Source organism: Symphodus melops, assembly GCF_947650265.1.
Source record: "Symphodus melops genome assembly, chromosome: 6".
NCBI classification, from domain to species: Eukaryota; Metazoa; Chordata; class Actinopteri; order Labriformes; family Labridae; genus Symphodus; species Symphodus melops.
In genome coordinates, this window is record NC_136696.1 from 12,744,818 (window position 1) to 12,761,451 (window position 16,634).

General features: G+C 38.1%; 1 protein-coding gene across 2 annotated transcripts in view; it reads left to right on the forward strand.

Annotated features, from left to right (window-relative positions):
• The window catches only part of lrrc4ca (leucine rich repeat containing 4C-a), a 167,182-nt gene that overhangs the window by 97,394 nt on the left and 53,154 nt on the right, over positions 1-16,634 (forward strand). For both annotated transcript variants that reach the window (XM_079347034.1, XM_079347035.1), the window contains one exon: positions 11,241-11,377. The gene's annotated coding sequence lies outside the window, so the exon portion shown is untranslated. The remainder of the gene's footprint in view (positions 1-11,240; positions 11,378-16,634) is intronic.

The following is a 16,634-nucleotide window of genomic DNA, read 5'->3' on the forward strand; positions in this document are numbered from 1 at the left end:
TACAATTCTTATTGTTAGGCTTAAACTAAGACTGACTTATTCTGATTTTTTTTTTTATACTACTGGCTTCAGCAGCTTCAAATAATTTGTGGCAATCTACAAAAAATGGTGTAGCTTGTCTAGTGCACTTTTTTTTTTACAGTTTAAGCAGGGTAAAAACTACAACATAATTGGGCCTGATCTCCCCCTTCCTACCAAAGTTAGCAAAAGCCTGATAATCTGTTTTTCAAAAGATTATCTTGAACAATTCTCCTGTGGTGTAAGGTGTGTTAAGAGTGATTTTAACCAGTGTTAGATAAAAGTTGCTTGATAAAAAGTGTTTTCCTAAATGTTGTAAATACAAATCTGACTCCTTTAAATAATGACCTCGAATCTCTCCGCATTCTTTTGATGGGATGAGAGGAACGGCTAAAGACGTCTCTTTCAGGTTAACAGAGTTTATTAACCCAATGAATTAAGAATACAAGTTACAGAGTCTCTGGGTTCAACACTACGTGTCCCTGACGACAGACAGATGCTGGATCAGTCCACGAAGTCTGAGCCCCGACTATCTTTCCATGAACCCTTATATACACTAGACAGAGAATATCTAACCAAATTATGCATTTGAGAATGTGCGGTTTCCTTCCTCCGATTGGGGCATCTTTCCAAATGATGTGTCTCCTGATGCTCCCTTCTCTCATTGGTGCATCAAACTGCTGAATCCTTTCTCAAATCTGTAGGGGACGACACTTTTTACCTGGCCCCTTTCTTATCATAAACTGACATCTAGTCTATTAAGGAAAAGACCATTTAGGTGATTAACTATCAAGGCTCACTAAACCTGTGTAAGAATTGGTGAGCGATTGACTGTTAAGGGCCACATCAAACGTGTTGGAATGTGCAACCACTCCTGCAAGCCCTCTTCACAAAATACCTTCAACTAAAAAGTCAGACCATTAGATTAAAGCACACACACCTAAAGTAGAACATATTAATAAAGTATCAGGTGTAAATGTAAGCATAAACAAAATCCTTTATACTGTGCATGTCAAACATTCCTTTATACCCGGTGATCAAACCTTATCTGATTTATTCAACAACACTTGAGTAGAAGTTAAAAAAAAGGCCCATTAACAGCCTATATGGAAGCAAGCTGACTGAAGCAGGAAGGTTTTGTTGATTTTTGTGACAATTACTCTAAGCTGCATAGATTCAAAGTTACAAAAAGTATTTCTGCCATCTGAAAGCTAACACAAAGAGCTAATTGGCAGTCTTAATAGAAAGAGACTTGTTACAGTTCCAAAATTATTTGGAACAATTATAGGCAACAAATTAGTAGCATCTGCTGTTTTGTTAGACAATTTGTTTTCTTTTTCAACAAACCAAAACTACATGTCCAAACCACGTTAAACAAAACAATGCAAAGCTCTTAAGGTTGTGATTTGTTGTTCTTTGTGTTTCTGCAGTGTTATATTTTCATGTTCCTTTGGTTTGGAAACAAATACAACAAGTCTAACATGCTTGTTTCCAGTTAAATGTGATCTGATTCAGGGTACACAGAAGGTATAAGCACACTTTTACAGCAGGGTTTATCTATTTTATCTTTAGACAAATTATGTTTGTTGTAGCTTTAATTGTTGAGCTACTGTACAGCTATTTTGTAAGTGCAAATACTAATGTTAAGGTAATTAGTGTACAGATAAAGCGCTTGAATGAAGGAAGGTTATTTAGCTCTGCAGCTTTGTTTTTCATTTAATTTTTCATCGTTAACAGGTTCTCACTTTTGATGAAATAAATCTCTGATTACTCAAACATTACATATAACAGGTACCACATCTAGTGATAAAATGGATATAATTTCTCCGGAATATAACTAATCAGATTAAATTAAGAGTTCTGATCTTATCAAATAAACATAGTAACAAGAAAAGAAATGACTTTTTTGTGTGCAATGTGTATTTGGTCGTTTTTTTTGTTTTGATTTTCAGCATTTTTTTCATACTTTCTGTATTTCCTTTTAGCCAAGTGCCTCATTCACTACTTAAGACACATCTTAGTTTGCTCTGCGCCAATGTGTACTATCAGCTCTATGTATGGTCCACTCATCATATTTGGGGGTAAGTGTAAAGGAGCACTTGCTCAAATAAGACAGTGAGGGTGTTTTTTTGTTTTCATTTGGCATAATGCCAATATACACTAATCAATTGATACTCCCCACTTGAAGACATAATTGAATAAAGAAAACAACACTGCAAAACCACTGCCTCTTGTCACAAACCACACAATGTGAGTGTTGTCAGTGTCAGTATTTTGTTCTTAAGTTTCCTGTGATTTTAATAGCCCCATGCTAACATGATGGTGTTAAGGAAACAGTAACACACAATGACATCTAAGGCACCTGTGTCCTCTACATACTTGTGCTGGATGCTGTTTTGTGTGTTGAAACAAAAATGTATCAGCTTAACTTACTGGAATAATGTGTTAGGTAGGGTATCCCTAGTCAAAAAAGTCTTCATTTCCCACCTCTGGAAGAACTTCTCTCCTATCCCGGGGGAAGCTGGGGACATGGAGTTGGAGTGGTCCATGTTCAAAGCTTCCATTGTACAAGCGGTTGCTGGGAGTTGCAGTCAGTGACCGTCAGTGCCTGTCATGGCAGCAACCTACAAACTACAATAATGTTCCGTCTCAGCTCCAGAGCTCTTTGTAGCATATACGCAAGGCTCCAATTTTGCCGGATGCTGGAGAACGGCGCACCAATTTAGCAAAGAAAACAACAATGGGGATGGAAAGTCAGTCACCAGAACAACATTAAAACATCTGGTTTGTTTTCAGAATAAAACAATCTGTTTTGACATTTCTGAAAAATGGCCATAGGTGTTTATGTTTGTGTTTACAAGGTTCATGTTGTTTTATACCACATACATCGTATTAACTCACACTGTCATGAGGGAATCTTTTAAATTGCTTAAGTAATTTCTTTGTCTTAGCACGACAGCTGTCCGGCCGTGCTCTGTGTTGACGGACGAAGGTGCATGAAGCCATAATGGACCAGAGCGGACATTTTCAGTACAGGGCTTCTGCACTTGGACCGATTCGAGTACACACGGACCAAAAGTGCTTTAATCTTTGTTCCCACACAGGCGGAAAAGCAGTAGCACATCACAGACAGCAAGCAAAATTCTAAAAGTTCCTAATAAAGAAAAAAAGGTCCCTATACTGTACCGAATCTTCAAAACTGAGAACTGTCCAAAACCAACATTTTTGTTTGCCATTACACCCCTCGTGAGCAGCTCAGACAAATTTGGTGGAGTTCAGAGTAGGGCCGCTACTACGTATGGAGGTTTTCTGGAACTGGAAGGAGACCCCTGGGTATGCCAAGAGTTTGTTGGAGGGATTATATATCCCATCTAGTCTGGGAACACCCTGGAACACGTTGCTGGGGAGAGGAAAGTCTGGATCGATGGATGGATAGACAGGGCACAAATTGACAATTCTTTATTCCTTATTCCTTATTTCTCTCTCAATCTAATTGCATTGCGATTCCAGGTTGCAAACAACAAAAACGTGAACAACCCAACACAGAGGATGATAATGATTTCCCATTGGTAACTGTCAGAGCTAAATATTATTTTAAATAGAAATTATTTCCGTCCACAGAAGACAGAATTCTTACACTGCAATTTAACTAAAAATCAAGACAAAAAAAAAAGGTCATTGACTTTCTGAAGTCCAAAAAACTAAATCATCCCATTATGTAATATTTACATACACCATTATGATTTTTAGGTTCCATTGTATGTGATGGTTTCCAGGGTCAGTTACAATAAAAGCAAAAAATTAATAAAACAGTTGTCGACATGCAGCCGTCTGAGCCATCAGTATGCGAGAGGACTCTTAATCAGAGCAGACAAAAGCACGGAGTAAAAGATGATAACGCTCATTAGCATTCCACGCTACACTTCTGCTCTTTGCTGTCTTTAATCTGCTTTGTTTTGTTATACCATGGATTACCTGCAATTGCTAGTCAATCCTCACATTGAGAGTAGGGTTGCCAGTCGATAAGAAAGCAATGAATGTTGGTGAAACATGGCAAGAGGCAGGCTCAAAACACTCACTTCCCGATCATCTGTCTGTGCAAGTAGAGCTCACTTGTCTCCCCATGCCTCCGTCTCATTATGTGGATCTGCAAGCTGCCATTTGGTGATATTGATTTGAACTACTTGTTACTCACAAGGCACTGGCCCCTCAAGATAATGTCTGTGGAGTGTCTCCCCACACCGTGTAGTGATTATCAGTCCGCCAACATTGTTGTTCAAGATAGGAATTAAGTTTCTACACTACAGGTAAGCTATTATGGCTCATTATGAATCTCTTGAGGTTATTTGTGTTGAGCAAGGAGAAGCAGAGAGAATGATGAGGGATATTTCAAAAGGTTTATTAGTTCGGGAGTGAAAGAGGCAAATAAATAAAGAAGTAATGTAGCATGTAATGAAGCCATATGTTTGGCTTCACCTCAGGGAAGAAATAATATCAGAACGATATATATATATTTAGATTTCACCCCCCCCCCCCCCCCCCCCCCCCCCCGACCCCTTCACCTGCACAGTGAAATGTCCTGTAAATAACTTTTTTGGAGAAACAATTTGGAATAAAAGATTCTTTAAAAATGAACAACTAATATGTGGAACTTCATCGTGAGTTTGGGCAAAGTTTGAACCAACTGATTTGAGTTCAACCGCAGATTTTTTATGTAACCGACATTCAAGCCCTCTTCATCAACATTAAACTATCTACACCACCTGTAACTTCATCATCCCATCCACTGACCTTCCCCACCATCAGTAAAGGTCTCTGAACAGGATGCTTCATTGTTCATACAGAGACAGAACATCAGGAAGTATCTACAAGAAGGTTTTAAATGGAACAATGGGACAGTGTCTATGGGAAGACCCTAAACAGATCAATCTCTTGACCATAAAGCAAAAAAAAAAAAAAAAAAACCGCTCCCACACAGGATTAGATCTCTACTGGCCCATCCTCTTGACTAAGTTCAAGAAATCCAATGAGAGGTTTTTGTTTATCCACCTGCTGGGCCCCCTGCTGTTAACAGGGATCAGTCAATGATTCAAGCCATGTGGGTGTCCGTTATATCCTGCAACAATTTCACATATGAGGAGATGTACTAATCCTTTCTGCTGCAGCGCAATAATTTAATTTGAGTTAAAAGGTAACATTCATGTTGTGACCAATGAAGGATTACCAACAAAATGCACCCGCTTTTGTACATTGTACCTTACTCTCTTGTACTGTGTGCTGTTTAAAGGGCCTTTCAGATCAGATGCAGTGTGCACTGAGCTTGCCACGGGGTAGGGCATAGAGCGGGAGGGGCATGCAAATCAGTGCCGCAAGTTGCTGGGTGAACAACACGATAGTCAGGGAAAACACCAAAGTTTCTTTTGCCACAGCCGAACACATCTGTTCTAATAAAAAGAAAACCCTGATCGTAGTTATACTAGGGAGGAGGAGAAGGTGTGTGTTCATGAAATGCTCAGGGCATGACAGGATTTGGGAGAGTTTAGGCTTCTGGAGATGCCGGTCGATAACAACTGCTTCACTAGCACATCACTCACTTCTGCTGCTGTTTTAAACACAACTGGTATGCCAAAACTGTTGGACATGTATTTACAAAGACAAGATTTCTCTCCAATGTCCCTTTCTATCTTTAAACTAGAGCTCAGTAAAGTGAGACACAGGTTGTGATCTTATCTATCCTCCTAATGGACGTGCGGAGGTGACATCACGGAGTGGATTCACAAACAGATTAAGATTGAGAAACCCAGATAAATACAATTATACTTGTGAGACCCATCATGCTACTTAACTTGCTCAATACTCAATGTTCTTCAATTTGTGTAACTGGTTGTGTTACATAAGGACACATAGACCAAACTGAAATAAGAACATTACCCACGAAGACTGGAGATTACTGAGGCTGTGTTTCTATTGCAGTGCTGCTGGATTCTTGTAAGAGTATGGGACTTCTGTGGTGGAGTGATTCAGCTTGTGACTTTGCAAATCTAACTTCATTGCTTTGCTTTATATAAAAGTCCTGCATGACTGCAGCTGTGGCTGTGGGACAACAGTATTAAACAAATCTGCTTTCTTAAGTGTGAAAAACTTACTGAACGAGTGTGTGTGTGTGTGTGTGTGTGTGTGTGTGTGTGTGTGTGTGTGTTTCAGTGGATAAATCATTGAAAGAGAGGCTAGAGAACCACAGAGGAAGAGGTTTGACTGACCTGCAGTCAGCCATTGGAACTGTCTCCATAGAGTGTATATCTGGTCCTTAATGTATTTGAGCCTGCTGATTCTGGGAGAAAATCTATATTATTCTGCAGTCTGTCGAATTCAAATAGAGGAATAGTTTAAACAGAGGACCAGTTTTCAGTTGTAGTACTTAGTTGATACACTTTTGGGAAGAATAGACTTTTTAAACTATTTATATTCATTGTCCCATCAAACCAGGCAGGCCAACAGTAGGAGGTATGAACCTGTAGTTATCATAAGGAACATCATTCCTTACATTATAGTACAAACCATAGCTTTCTACATGCACCCAATTCTTGTATCAGAATGTTGTTTGTGGTGCTGACTCTACTGCTATAGCCCCCATCACATCCTTCCAATCCTCATCTATGTGCAGTCTCATTGTTTTATAAAGCCATAGCCTTTCTGTCACTACTAACACAACTTTATGTATGAAGGCATTTGGTCTTCTTACGTCGCTTTATTTTCAATTTGCCGAGCATTATCCTGCTTTTTATTTTTATTTTTTTATAGAGGGATTTTTTTTTATGGTATTGCTTTAGAGTTTGGTAAAGTGCTGTTTCAAATGATGTTTTAAGATGTTCATAAATAATGCATTAGAGCCACATAAAGACGTTGTGATGGTGTTGGCGGTGATGGCCGACTGCAGAGGAAGCAAATTCATTGTATATGTTCTATGAGCATTGGGCCACTCACCTTGACACTTGAAGTCCTACTATGAAATATAAGTTGAACGTTAATCAAAATCTTCTGTCCATGAAGTGGCAAAAACTCAAAAAATCAGGTTTGTCCTGTATCCTCTCCAACATCTTCTTATTTTTACCACTTTGGAAGAAACGGGAACTGTTCATCAAATGCACAGACTTGATCCAAAAAAAAATCCAGTGAGAGTTGTTGCTGATAGTTTTATTGTTTTATTGTAAATGAAAGCAAACAAAAAATATACATGAATTGAATCAAAGAACCTAAAAAACATGTAATGCCTATCATTAAACATGACTGCTGAGCCTGCAGTCAATGACGGTGTGCGCTGTGACCCGTCTTCTCCCAAGTGTGCTCTGTGCTCCACTTTATAGACGCGCCACTCTGCCTATGGAGGGCGCACACAAAAAATTTGTTACAAATTAAAGGCAATTAAAATACACTTACATTCGGCTCCTACAGTCCAGGACTAACACTAATGATAAACATTGACTCTGAATGTCACCCCAAGATGTCTCCACTGCTTTTCTAAGCACAATGAAATATATTACCTGAGTTTTACTTCTCTAATTTATTGACTTGATACCGACAAATTATGAAATTGAGGTGTAAGTCCTTAACTGAGATGCAGTTATTGATGAGCTGAAGTGCACAGGATGCACACTTGACTTGTAATGCTTTCAGTGTATCATTGGATTAGTAGGTACATTAATACTGGATGAAAAGAATCAACAATTATTGCAGTAATTCAGCAGAAAATCTGGTCAAGTCTGTTGATACTGGTTACGGAGCATCAGAAAGTATCTACACATACTGATTAACACTGCACACAAGCTGTACAACTATTACTTACTCCATTCAAACTGATCTGACTTCATAGCCTCATTGAATTGTACCAGAATAAATAAGTGTTTTTGTGTACATAAGAAGCAGCACAGGTTATTTGAACAACATCAGACCAAAATGCTGTGCATAGAACAAAAGAGCTATACATGTATCTCACAATACAGTAAATGGTTATTGAGGAACAGCAGTATCACAAGAGGACAACATCATTGGCTAGTAGCTGGGTAAGCATTTGGCTTGCATAACACTGTCAACAGGGCACAGTTTTCAGTTCAGGGTATCTGCATGTCACACGGTGTCGACAGGTTTTTCACCCGGTGTGCACACAGTCATTTCAAGCTCATCCACTTAGATTATATGTAAAGTAGAAACTACTTGCTCCTGCATTGTGTGTCTGCAAAACAAAGCTGTGCCTGATGAATTTCAGAGATAATTTTTTACATGGTTTGTCTGATTGTGTGTTTTTCTTTGTTACTGTTTTCTAATTTGCTGTTGCTTATTCCTTTTTTGGTTTTAATGTTTCGTGTAGTCACTATTAGATTCATAACTTTCTTCCTACTTCAACTAATCATTAGCTGATGTTTGAGTGCAATGTTGTCAGGGCGACTTTGAAATGTTGTCCCTGCATTACTGTTAAATTCAACCGAATTCACCAACTGTATGACTCCACAGCACCACGGCAGGTTTCACTTCAGTCATTGTGTGTACTTTCACTGGTTCTACTGGCTCCGTTGCGTCTAAGCTCTGTCCCAGCTCCAGCAGCCGCAGAGCGCTTTGCAGCAGGTATGCAAAACTTTTATTTTTGCCTGATGTCAGATGTCATCAGTTTGCCACAGAGCAGATCGAGTGGGACAGGAAGTCACGTGTTGAACCAACATTAAACCCGAGCAAATCCCCTTAACTTTAACTTAGTTGTTTTCAAAAACAACCTTATGTGTTTTTTTTTATTATGTTCATACCGCACATATAGTAAAATCTCATGCTGTTTTACATGATTTTGAATATAAGCTTCAACTTCTTTTTGTCGTGACTCAAGTTGAGCGGTGGTGCTACCAGACAGCTGGAGCGAGATGACACACAATGCACACATATCTGGTAAAAGTTTAATATTAGAGAATGTTTTCAGTGCTCAACAGAAATAGCACATTATGTCATAGTAATGTGCACTATATGCAATACTTTTTTTCTTTTCTTCTTCTTTTTTTAACTCTTGATGTTTTAATAATGATGCAAAGACTGTGGAACAGTATACTGTATTTCCAACTGATATGAATTTGCAAGGCAGGAAAAAAAAACCTCCAAAAGTTTGGTTTACACATCACACTTTTTTGTTCTTGTTTCAAAGTTTGTTGGCACTAAACCTGTTTACCCAGCCCGCTTTAGTGTTCTTCCAAGCAAAGACACAGTGTTTGATTTCCTTTATTTTTTTATTTATGTGCTCCAAGTGGTAGAGATCAAAAGTTTTTCTTTTTATTATTTTCTATTTTCTTTTTCGCCAGAAGCTTTTTTTGGTGCATATAAGGGTTCATCAGCTAAGGTTTACAAAGAAAAGGCTTAAAAGCAGGCCTATGATTTCATGTGGAACACTATACAAAATGCCCACAGCCCTTATTAAGTATTTGTCAGATTCCTCATATTGATTGTCCATTACAGAAGTAATGTATATTCAGATTGAAAAGCACACACCCCTTCAGTAGATGTGAGTGTGGACATGTATTACAGGCCGCTTTGAATATATTGGACTCCAGAAATACATTTGCCTTATAGCTGGATATACAAAATTGTTTTTAAAGACAGAACAATAACAGATCAGTGTGATTGAATTTTATCATAATGTGAGGGGGTGATTTATTTTGTGTGTGTGTGTGTGTGCCATTGTTTATATCAGTATAAACAATGGCTGTTTGATACAAGTATAAAGTGACCATCAGAGTTCAAAGTGCTTAAAGTCCTTCAGATGAAGCTAAGGGAGATAAAGTGTTACCTATTGTAAAGAATTGTGCTACAACTGTCTAGTAATTAGGTGTTTTATTTTATATATTATCATATTCATACTTGCAGACAAAAATCACTTTGTTAAAACTGCATGACATGCAATGACTGCTGAGGCCTCCTTTGCAAAAACAAAACAAAACACTTGTCTATCAGTCAGTGTGAGTTTGAAGGTTTGTATAAATACAAGCACCTGATATACTTCAATTAACCACAACCCTGACATTGTTTCCATGGCAATAGAAAGCTTTTAAAACCATCCAAACTTGAGCTACACAGTTTTTATGACACCAGCCATCTGTGGTGATTATACCAAACTCTTTATTGCTGATGCAGTTTGAAAGGGTTACTTTACACGTACCATCTGATTTGTCAGATTTATTTGAATGGTTAACAAGGTTAAAAAGTAATAATGAAGTGACTATTTAGTAGCCACAGAAAGATCAGAGGTGGGGAATTACTCTCCAGTCAGCCACTGTGTTTAATGGTCACACTTTTTCATGCTATGTCACATCTGGCTCCATATTCTATTGCTCATCTCGCTAATCTCTTTAAAATACTGTTAGCTTGCCCATAAGACATTAGCACAAGCAGCTCTTATGAATGTCATCATTTACCACTCACTGATTCCTATTGTCTGTAGTTAACCATACTGTTAAATTACCTTTCTGGGAGAAAGATAATTGAAGTAATCAGAGTCAGTCTCATGGAGTTCCAAAAAAAGAGTTCAAACATTTTTAAGGGGATGTGTTGCCAAGGCCAAAAAAGCTCTTTTTGGACTATTTTTCTTCAAGGATATTTTGTCTGGTAAACTGTACTTTATATACTACTGGTGCGCCAGTGGCCAAGGGGTTGTTGTGCACTCCCCAGGTACAGAGGCTTAAGTCCTCCGAGCGGACGACAAAGGTTTGAATCTGCCCTGTGGCTCCTTTCCCAAAGGTCATCCCCCACCTTCTCCCTGCAATTCCAAACACTATCCACTGTCCTCACTCTAAATAAAAGCATTAGAAAATACTTATTTATACACACATGTATATATATCTGTGTGTGTGTGTACATATATATATATATATATATATATATGCTTTTATTCAGTAAAAGCAAAAAAAAAAAGAACAAAAAACAGTTTTCCCTCTCCAAAACACATCATAGGCTCTCTTGCTCCCACGCATTACGCTGTTCTCATTGTGTGTGTGTTCAATACCAATCTAAATGGACACTTAATATAAGAGCTAATCAACCTCCATGCCACTAAGTACAAGCGGTATATTATTGGCAGCAGACAAAGCTGATAAAATATGCAGTCCCTTCTAATGTTTCTTGTAGATTATATGGGCATTTACTCAGTGTTTTTCTCCCTCTCTCTCTCTCTCTGTTTATCTGCCCTATGGCAGGCAGGATGTGAATGGATGGCCCACTCCATCCCCATGTGTCAAAGCAGAAAGACAAGCACTCGGAGGATTAGACGAAAAGGGGATCCGCTGTCACATCCAGATGCTGCAAATCTGCTCCCAGCCTCACATGTGAATAGGTACGCCATTGTCTGGAGCACCGCTTGTTTTGCATGAAACAGCCAAGGAGATAAACAAGCTGAAAGTGAGGTTACTCCCAGTCTAAATCTGCTATGATACGGGATTACAAGGTTTATGTCAAGCTTAAAGCTTTATCCTCCGATTGTCAGTCAAGATTTTCTCAGTAGCAAACTTTGTAAGCCTTTAATGGCTGTGCATTAATAGACAATTCTATCAGGAATAGAGAGTTGTTAAACGATGGACAGCATTCTAATTCTGTGCTCTAAATGGAGGGTGACACAGACTGAACTGCATTTGATAGTTGCAGGAAATGGGCACAGAGTTGGCTCTGAGTGAGAACACTGTTAACCTTGCAGTGCATTTCGTGTGTTAATTAATATGTAAACTATCCAAGGATGTCTCGCTTTTATGCCATCATAAATTAAACTCAAAATGCATGTTCAATGTGAAATAGTAATTTCAAATTTCTACAACAAGCAGCTATGTACCCTCTGAAGTTTTTTTCATGCATTGCACAATTCCCTGTGCTTCGGTTTACCAGTGGAGGAAACAGCCAGTCATGCTTGACTGGCAACATCCTTCACAAAGGAGGTTCGAAAGCATCTTTCTTTCTTGTGACACAGCAAAGAAACGTTTTTAAGATGTGTATTGATGGATGTACAGCAGATAAAAACATTATATGAATGTTCAGGCAGAGGTCTACATTTTGAGATGAGGACGTTAAAAAAATCGTTGGCGGTTGTAAAAAGTGTGATGGGTGATTGAGGAAAGTGCTAATGATTTATGAATCCAGGCTTTATTTTTGGAATAAAAAAATGGTTGTGGTTGTTAAGACCGCTGCATTATACGATCACCCATGCTAAACCTTTTCTTTATTTACAGTAAACAGCATAGAGGGCTTTGTCTATGCAATACGCATCTCAATTCATGAAGAGGAGTATAGTGTTTCTTGTACGAGTTCAAATCTTTCACCTTCTCTTTGCCTGTCTAATGAATGTTCAATTTCATCCTTAAATGCAAGGGAATTGGTCTGAATTGTGTATATTTACATCAACTTTGTGTTCAAATAAGCCTGCAGGACATGTGAACATATCTTGGAAAACAAAACCTTTCCACCATTTTGACCATGTTCAGGTTGACTTGTCATAGTAACAGACATTCATACAGAATGAAATCTTTTGGATAAAACTTTAATTGTAGTTAACCACATTTCATCATGCTCTGCAGCACCAATATCATTTCTGTGTATTGGTTCTCTCTCCATCAAATTTTACACAGTACATTTCAACTGCCTACATCATCTTTGCATCACAAAATTGTGATACTTGCACTCAGACATGACCCACAAAGAAGTTGCACGCAGGCTGAAAGGAATACATATTTGCTTAATGCCCACGCATTACAGAAACCAAACCTCCCACAAATGTTTCCAAATGCCTGAATTTTGACGACCATAGTTGTTAGACCTGTTTTTAACCATTTGGCCAAACACGAGCAAATACATTAATGTCTTTATGTTTGGCAATATTTCTACGGTGCTCAGTCTTTGCCCTTAAATGTTCTCTCAAGGCAAGACACGGCAGGAAAAACACCCATTTTTTATGCACTGGTCATTTTTGAGATGTTGAACTTATTCAGTCACTGAACATGTAATCTTTCAAACTACCATAAAGAAAATATCCAAATAATACATTTATGTGTATATTTTAATACATTTTGTCTCGTCGTGGCGTTAGATTTTGCGTAAATTTGTCCGAAAGTTAGCATTCTAACGGGACGTGCTGTGTCACGGCTGCTCGTCATGACTGATATCTCTGTAAAGCTCTCTCTTTCCTGCACAACACTATGTAATCCAAATAAGGACTCTTCCTTTCTACCAGCAACCAATCGTGAAAGTTTAAGGGGAGGTTTATTGCTAAGAACGTAATCTCATTGGTTTGTGTTGGTTTCTGATAACGTGATGCGTTCAGACGCATCACGTGGTGTGTTTTAACGCTTCCTTGTTTAGCCTGCGTGGGACCTTTTGAGAATGAATCCAAATATCTTCCTGTAAATTAAGAAAACAAAAGTTGTCACTAGCAGGGGGATGTAAGAGGACAAGTTGTGATACATTACCCCATGAAATGCCAAAGGAAAAAAAAATCAAAAATATGGTTAGAATGACTGTGATTGCAATAAATGCACTGTCCAGCTGCGAGTTGCGTTCAAATTACAGTAAATAGCTGCAGAAACTAGAGAAAATAAATGACCTAAAAGGTTAAATTCTTTAAAACAAAGAAAAAAATGAAACATTTCACTCAGCCTCTTTATTTGAATTACATTCTTTCAAAACTTGATCATTTACAGCTTCACTCACAACTTTATTGTAGGGCCAGTTGCACTAACCACTATTGCTACCCACACCATCAAAACACTGTTAATTCAGTCTTCACCACAGAATGAATCCAGGAACAGAATGAGACTCTCAGGGGAACACCCTTTCTTTTATGAATCAAAGCGAGAGAGCCAAGGCATTAATATATCTATAATCAGGCCACATATCAACTCTGGAGTGTTTGTGACAATAATAAAGATAATTATCACTATCCTCTCTTTTGTATTAAACCACGTCTTACCGCACCCCACAAGCAGTCAGATTAAGAGATGTTTCTATGTACTGATGCAGACTTCCTTATTGGATGTGTGCTTGATTGGATATTAACCAGCCATTAAAGCATTCAGTTGGAAATTTGTTTGCATGTGATTTTAAGAATGTGTGTGTTACTCATGTTGTTAGATTTTAAGGACACCACTGTCAGATGATAATAGATGATAGTCTCCATGCTATAATAAGTTATATCTTGATCACCTTATGATCGTTGATTGATTCCTCCCTCTTGAGTGTGTGGACCTTCTCATCTTATGATACAGCTGCTTTGAGCCACAGCCAATATCCAAGACTTTGCCAGTCATCCTGCCTCTCCCACTCTTCTATGATGCAATAGAAGTTGCTTAGGGCCTTTTACGACGGTGAAGCATGCTTTGAATTATTTAATTTACCCAAGATCAAGGGTTGTTACAGGAGAATCTGAGCCAGGAGTAGTGCGGAATGCATGCTAAGAATTAATTCTTCGATTGCGGGCCCTTTGGGCCAAAGATAGACTTGAATAAGAAGTACAGTAAGAGATGAGTCTGGATCAAAGAGGAGATTAAAGGACTGCAAACAAATTGATGCACCTAGTTATGAAGCCTGTGAAATCTGATGCATTGCTTTGAGTCTCAGCGAACACAATCACATATTTATTTGCTAAATTTCCTTCACTGACTTTATAAAATAAGCAATGTTGGAAGGTTAAAGTATGTTTTTATAGAGAGTACAATGGAAATTAAACATTACAAACACAAGAGTCCACTCAGTTCGTTGGAGCAGAATAGAAAGGAACGACTTGTGAAACATTTGCAGGCCTGCAGACTCGCTTCTCCGTCTCAATACACACTTGACTACATTATTGTGTTGCCTCTGAGCCTTGCAGGATATCAGTAGTGATGTCTCATACCCCTCCAAAACAACATCATGAATAATAAATACCAGATCTCAAAATAAAAAAAAATAAAAAAAACCACACACATTATTAATGTATTCACATCCTCCTTTAAAACGGGGCGGCTGAAGGTGCCACAATACCTCCTTCTCACACAGTCTCCGAGCAGGTGACTATTTTTGGGGAGAAGATCACCCAGAGAGAGGGGTGAAGTGAAGTGTTGAAGTGTTCAAATGATTTATCAGCGTTTTAGTTTGACAGAGTTTTTTCCAGGGACGGTTTATTCTAACTGGCTATGTATTTAACATTAAGCTTATGTTGTAAGGATTTGATCAACCCATGCCATGTTTACATACATATTCCTTTGGTTACTGGATGAGATCTACATGGCATAACCAACATGATTATTACATTATCTAATTGAATCCTGTATTTTTCAGACCCTGACAACAAAATACTCAGGGAAGGGAAGAGATCTGAGTGCCTTAAACCATCTCTGAATGGCATCTTGCTGCTTTTTCTTCCTTCTCTGTCAAAACAGATGTTTTTTTCTCGGGTGGCCTTCTTAAAGTGACTCTAAAGAGCATGATGTGGAAAATATATAATCATGTTGAGCTTATTCTAACACCTCTGCTTCTGTGATTCTCGTTATTAAGTCCTGGCAATCATTTTTTTGTTAATTTTTTACGAGGATCCTGAGCGCTTAACCAATAATCTATACTGGAGAATTCCCTTAAGTAAGCTTTTTTACCTGTCCTTGCTCCTCCAGGAACAACTGCCCTCAAGAGTCTTGTATGTGTCTTGCCCTTTCAGAAACAAGGTCACATTGTTTACAATGGCAGCACAACAGCACTTTAAGCTTCTCTAAGGACAGGGTGATCTTTGCTATCGCGGTCCAATTGTGAGTGTGACCTCTGATTGCTTCAGTAAGGCTTTTGATTTAATGTGTGAAGCAAGCTTAGAATTTTACAATGAACTAGAGACGTTCCAATACCAACAACACTATCAGATACTACCGCTAATGCCATCAAAATGTGGCATTGGGAATCTGCAATTACACCCCAGTAAAATCCACATTTCAAAATCTAAAGTGTAGTGTAAAACCTAAAAAAACACTGAATAAATAACTCCAAGGTAAAAATCAATACTTGAATATAATGCCACTGATTATTTTCTTTCTCAGTTTTTACTACAGTCAAACCAGCACTGAAATGCAGGTAACAGTTTGGTGCTCAGAATTAGTCGATAAACAAACTGAGTTATGTTTAAAAAAAGAAATATGTACTATAGGATCATCCCGACAATACAGAATAAATTCAAGTCATGTTCAAGTTCTTCACATTGAAATAAACCAAAATTGAAGACACAGATCTTCAATTAAATGGAGCAGTAGTAACAAATTGTAGGACATATACTATGCTGATACATATATGATACGTCATGTATATGTGTATATGTATATATGTGTGTGTGTGTGTGTGTGTGTGTGTGTGTGTGTATATATATATATATATATATATATATATATATATATATATATATATATATATATATACACATATACATATACATACTATGTTACAATGTTGGCTCTCCATACTCAAACCATTGAGCATTGAGTGCATGCCCATGTGGAAGCTCAACTTAAATTTCTCTGCGACTAACAGCAGAGCTGGCCAATCGGAGGATAGTGGGCCCCTTGGGGAGAAGGGCCTTGTGACACAACCTGAAATGA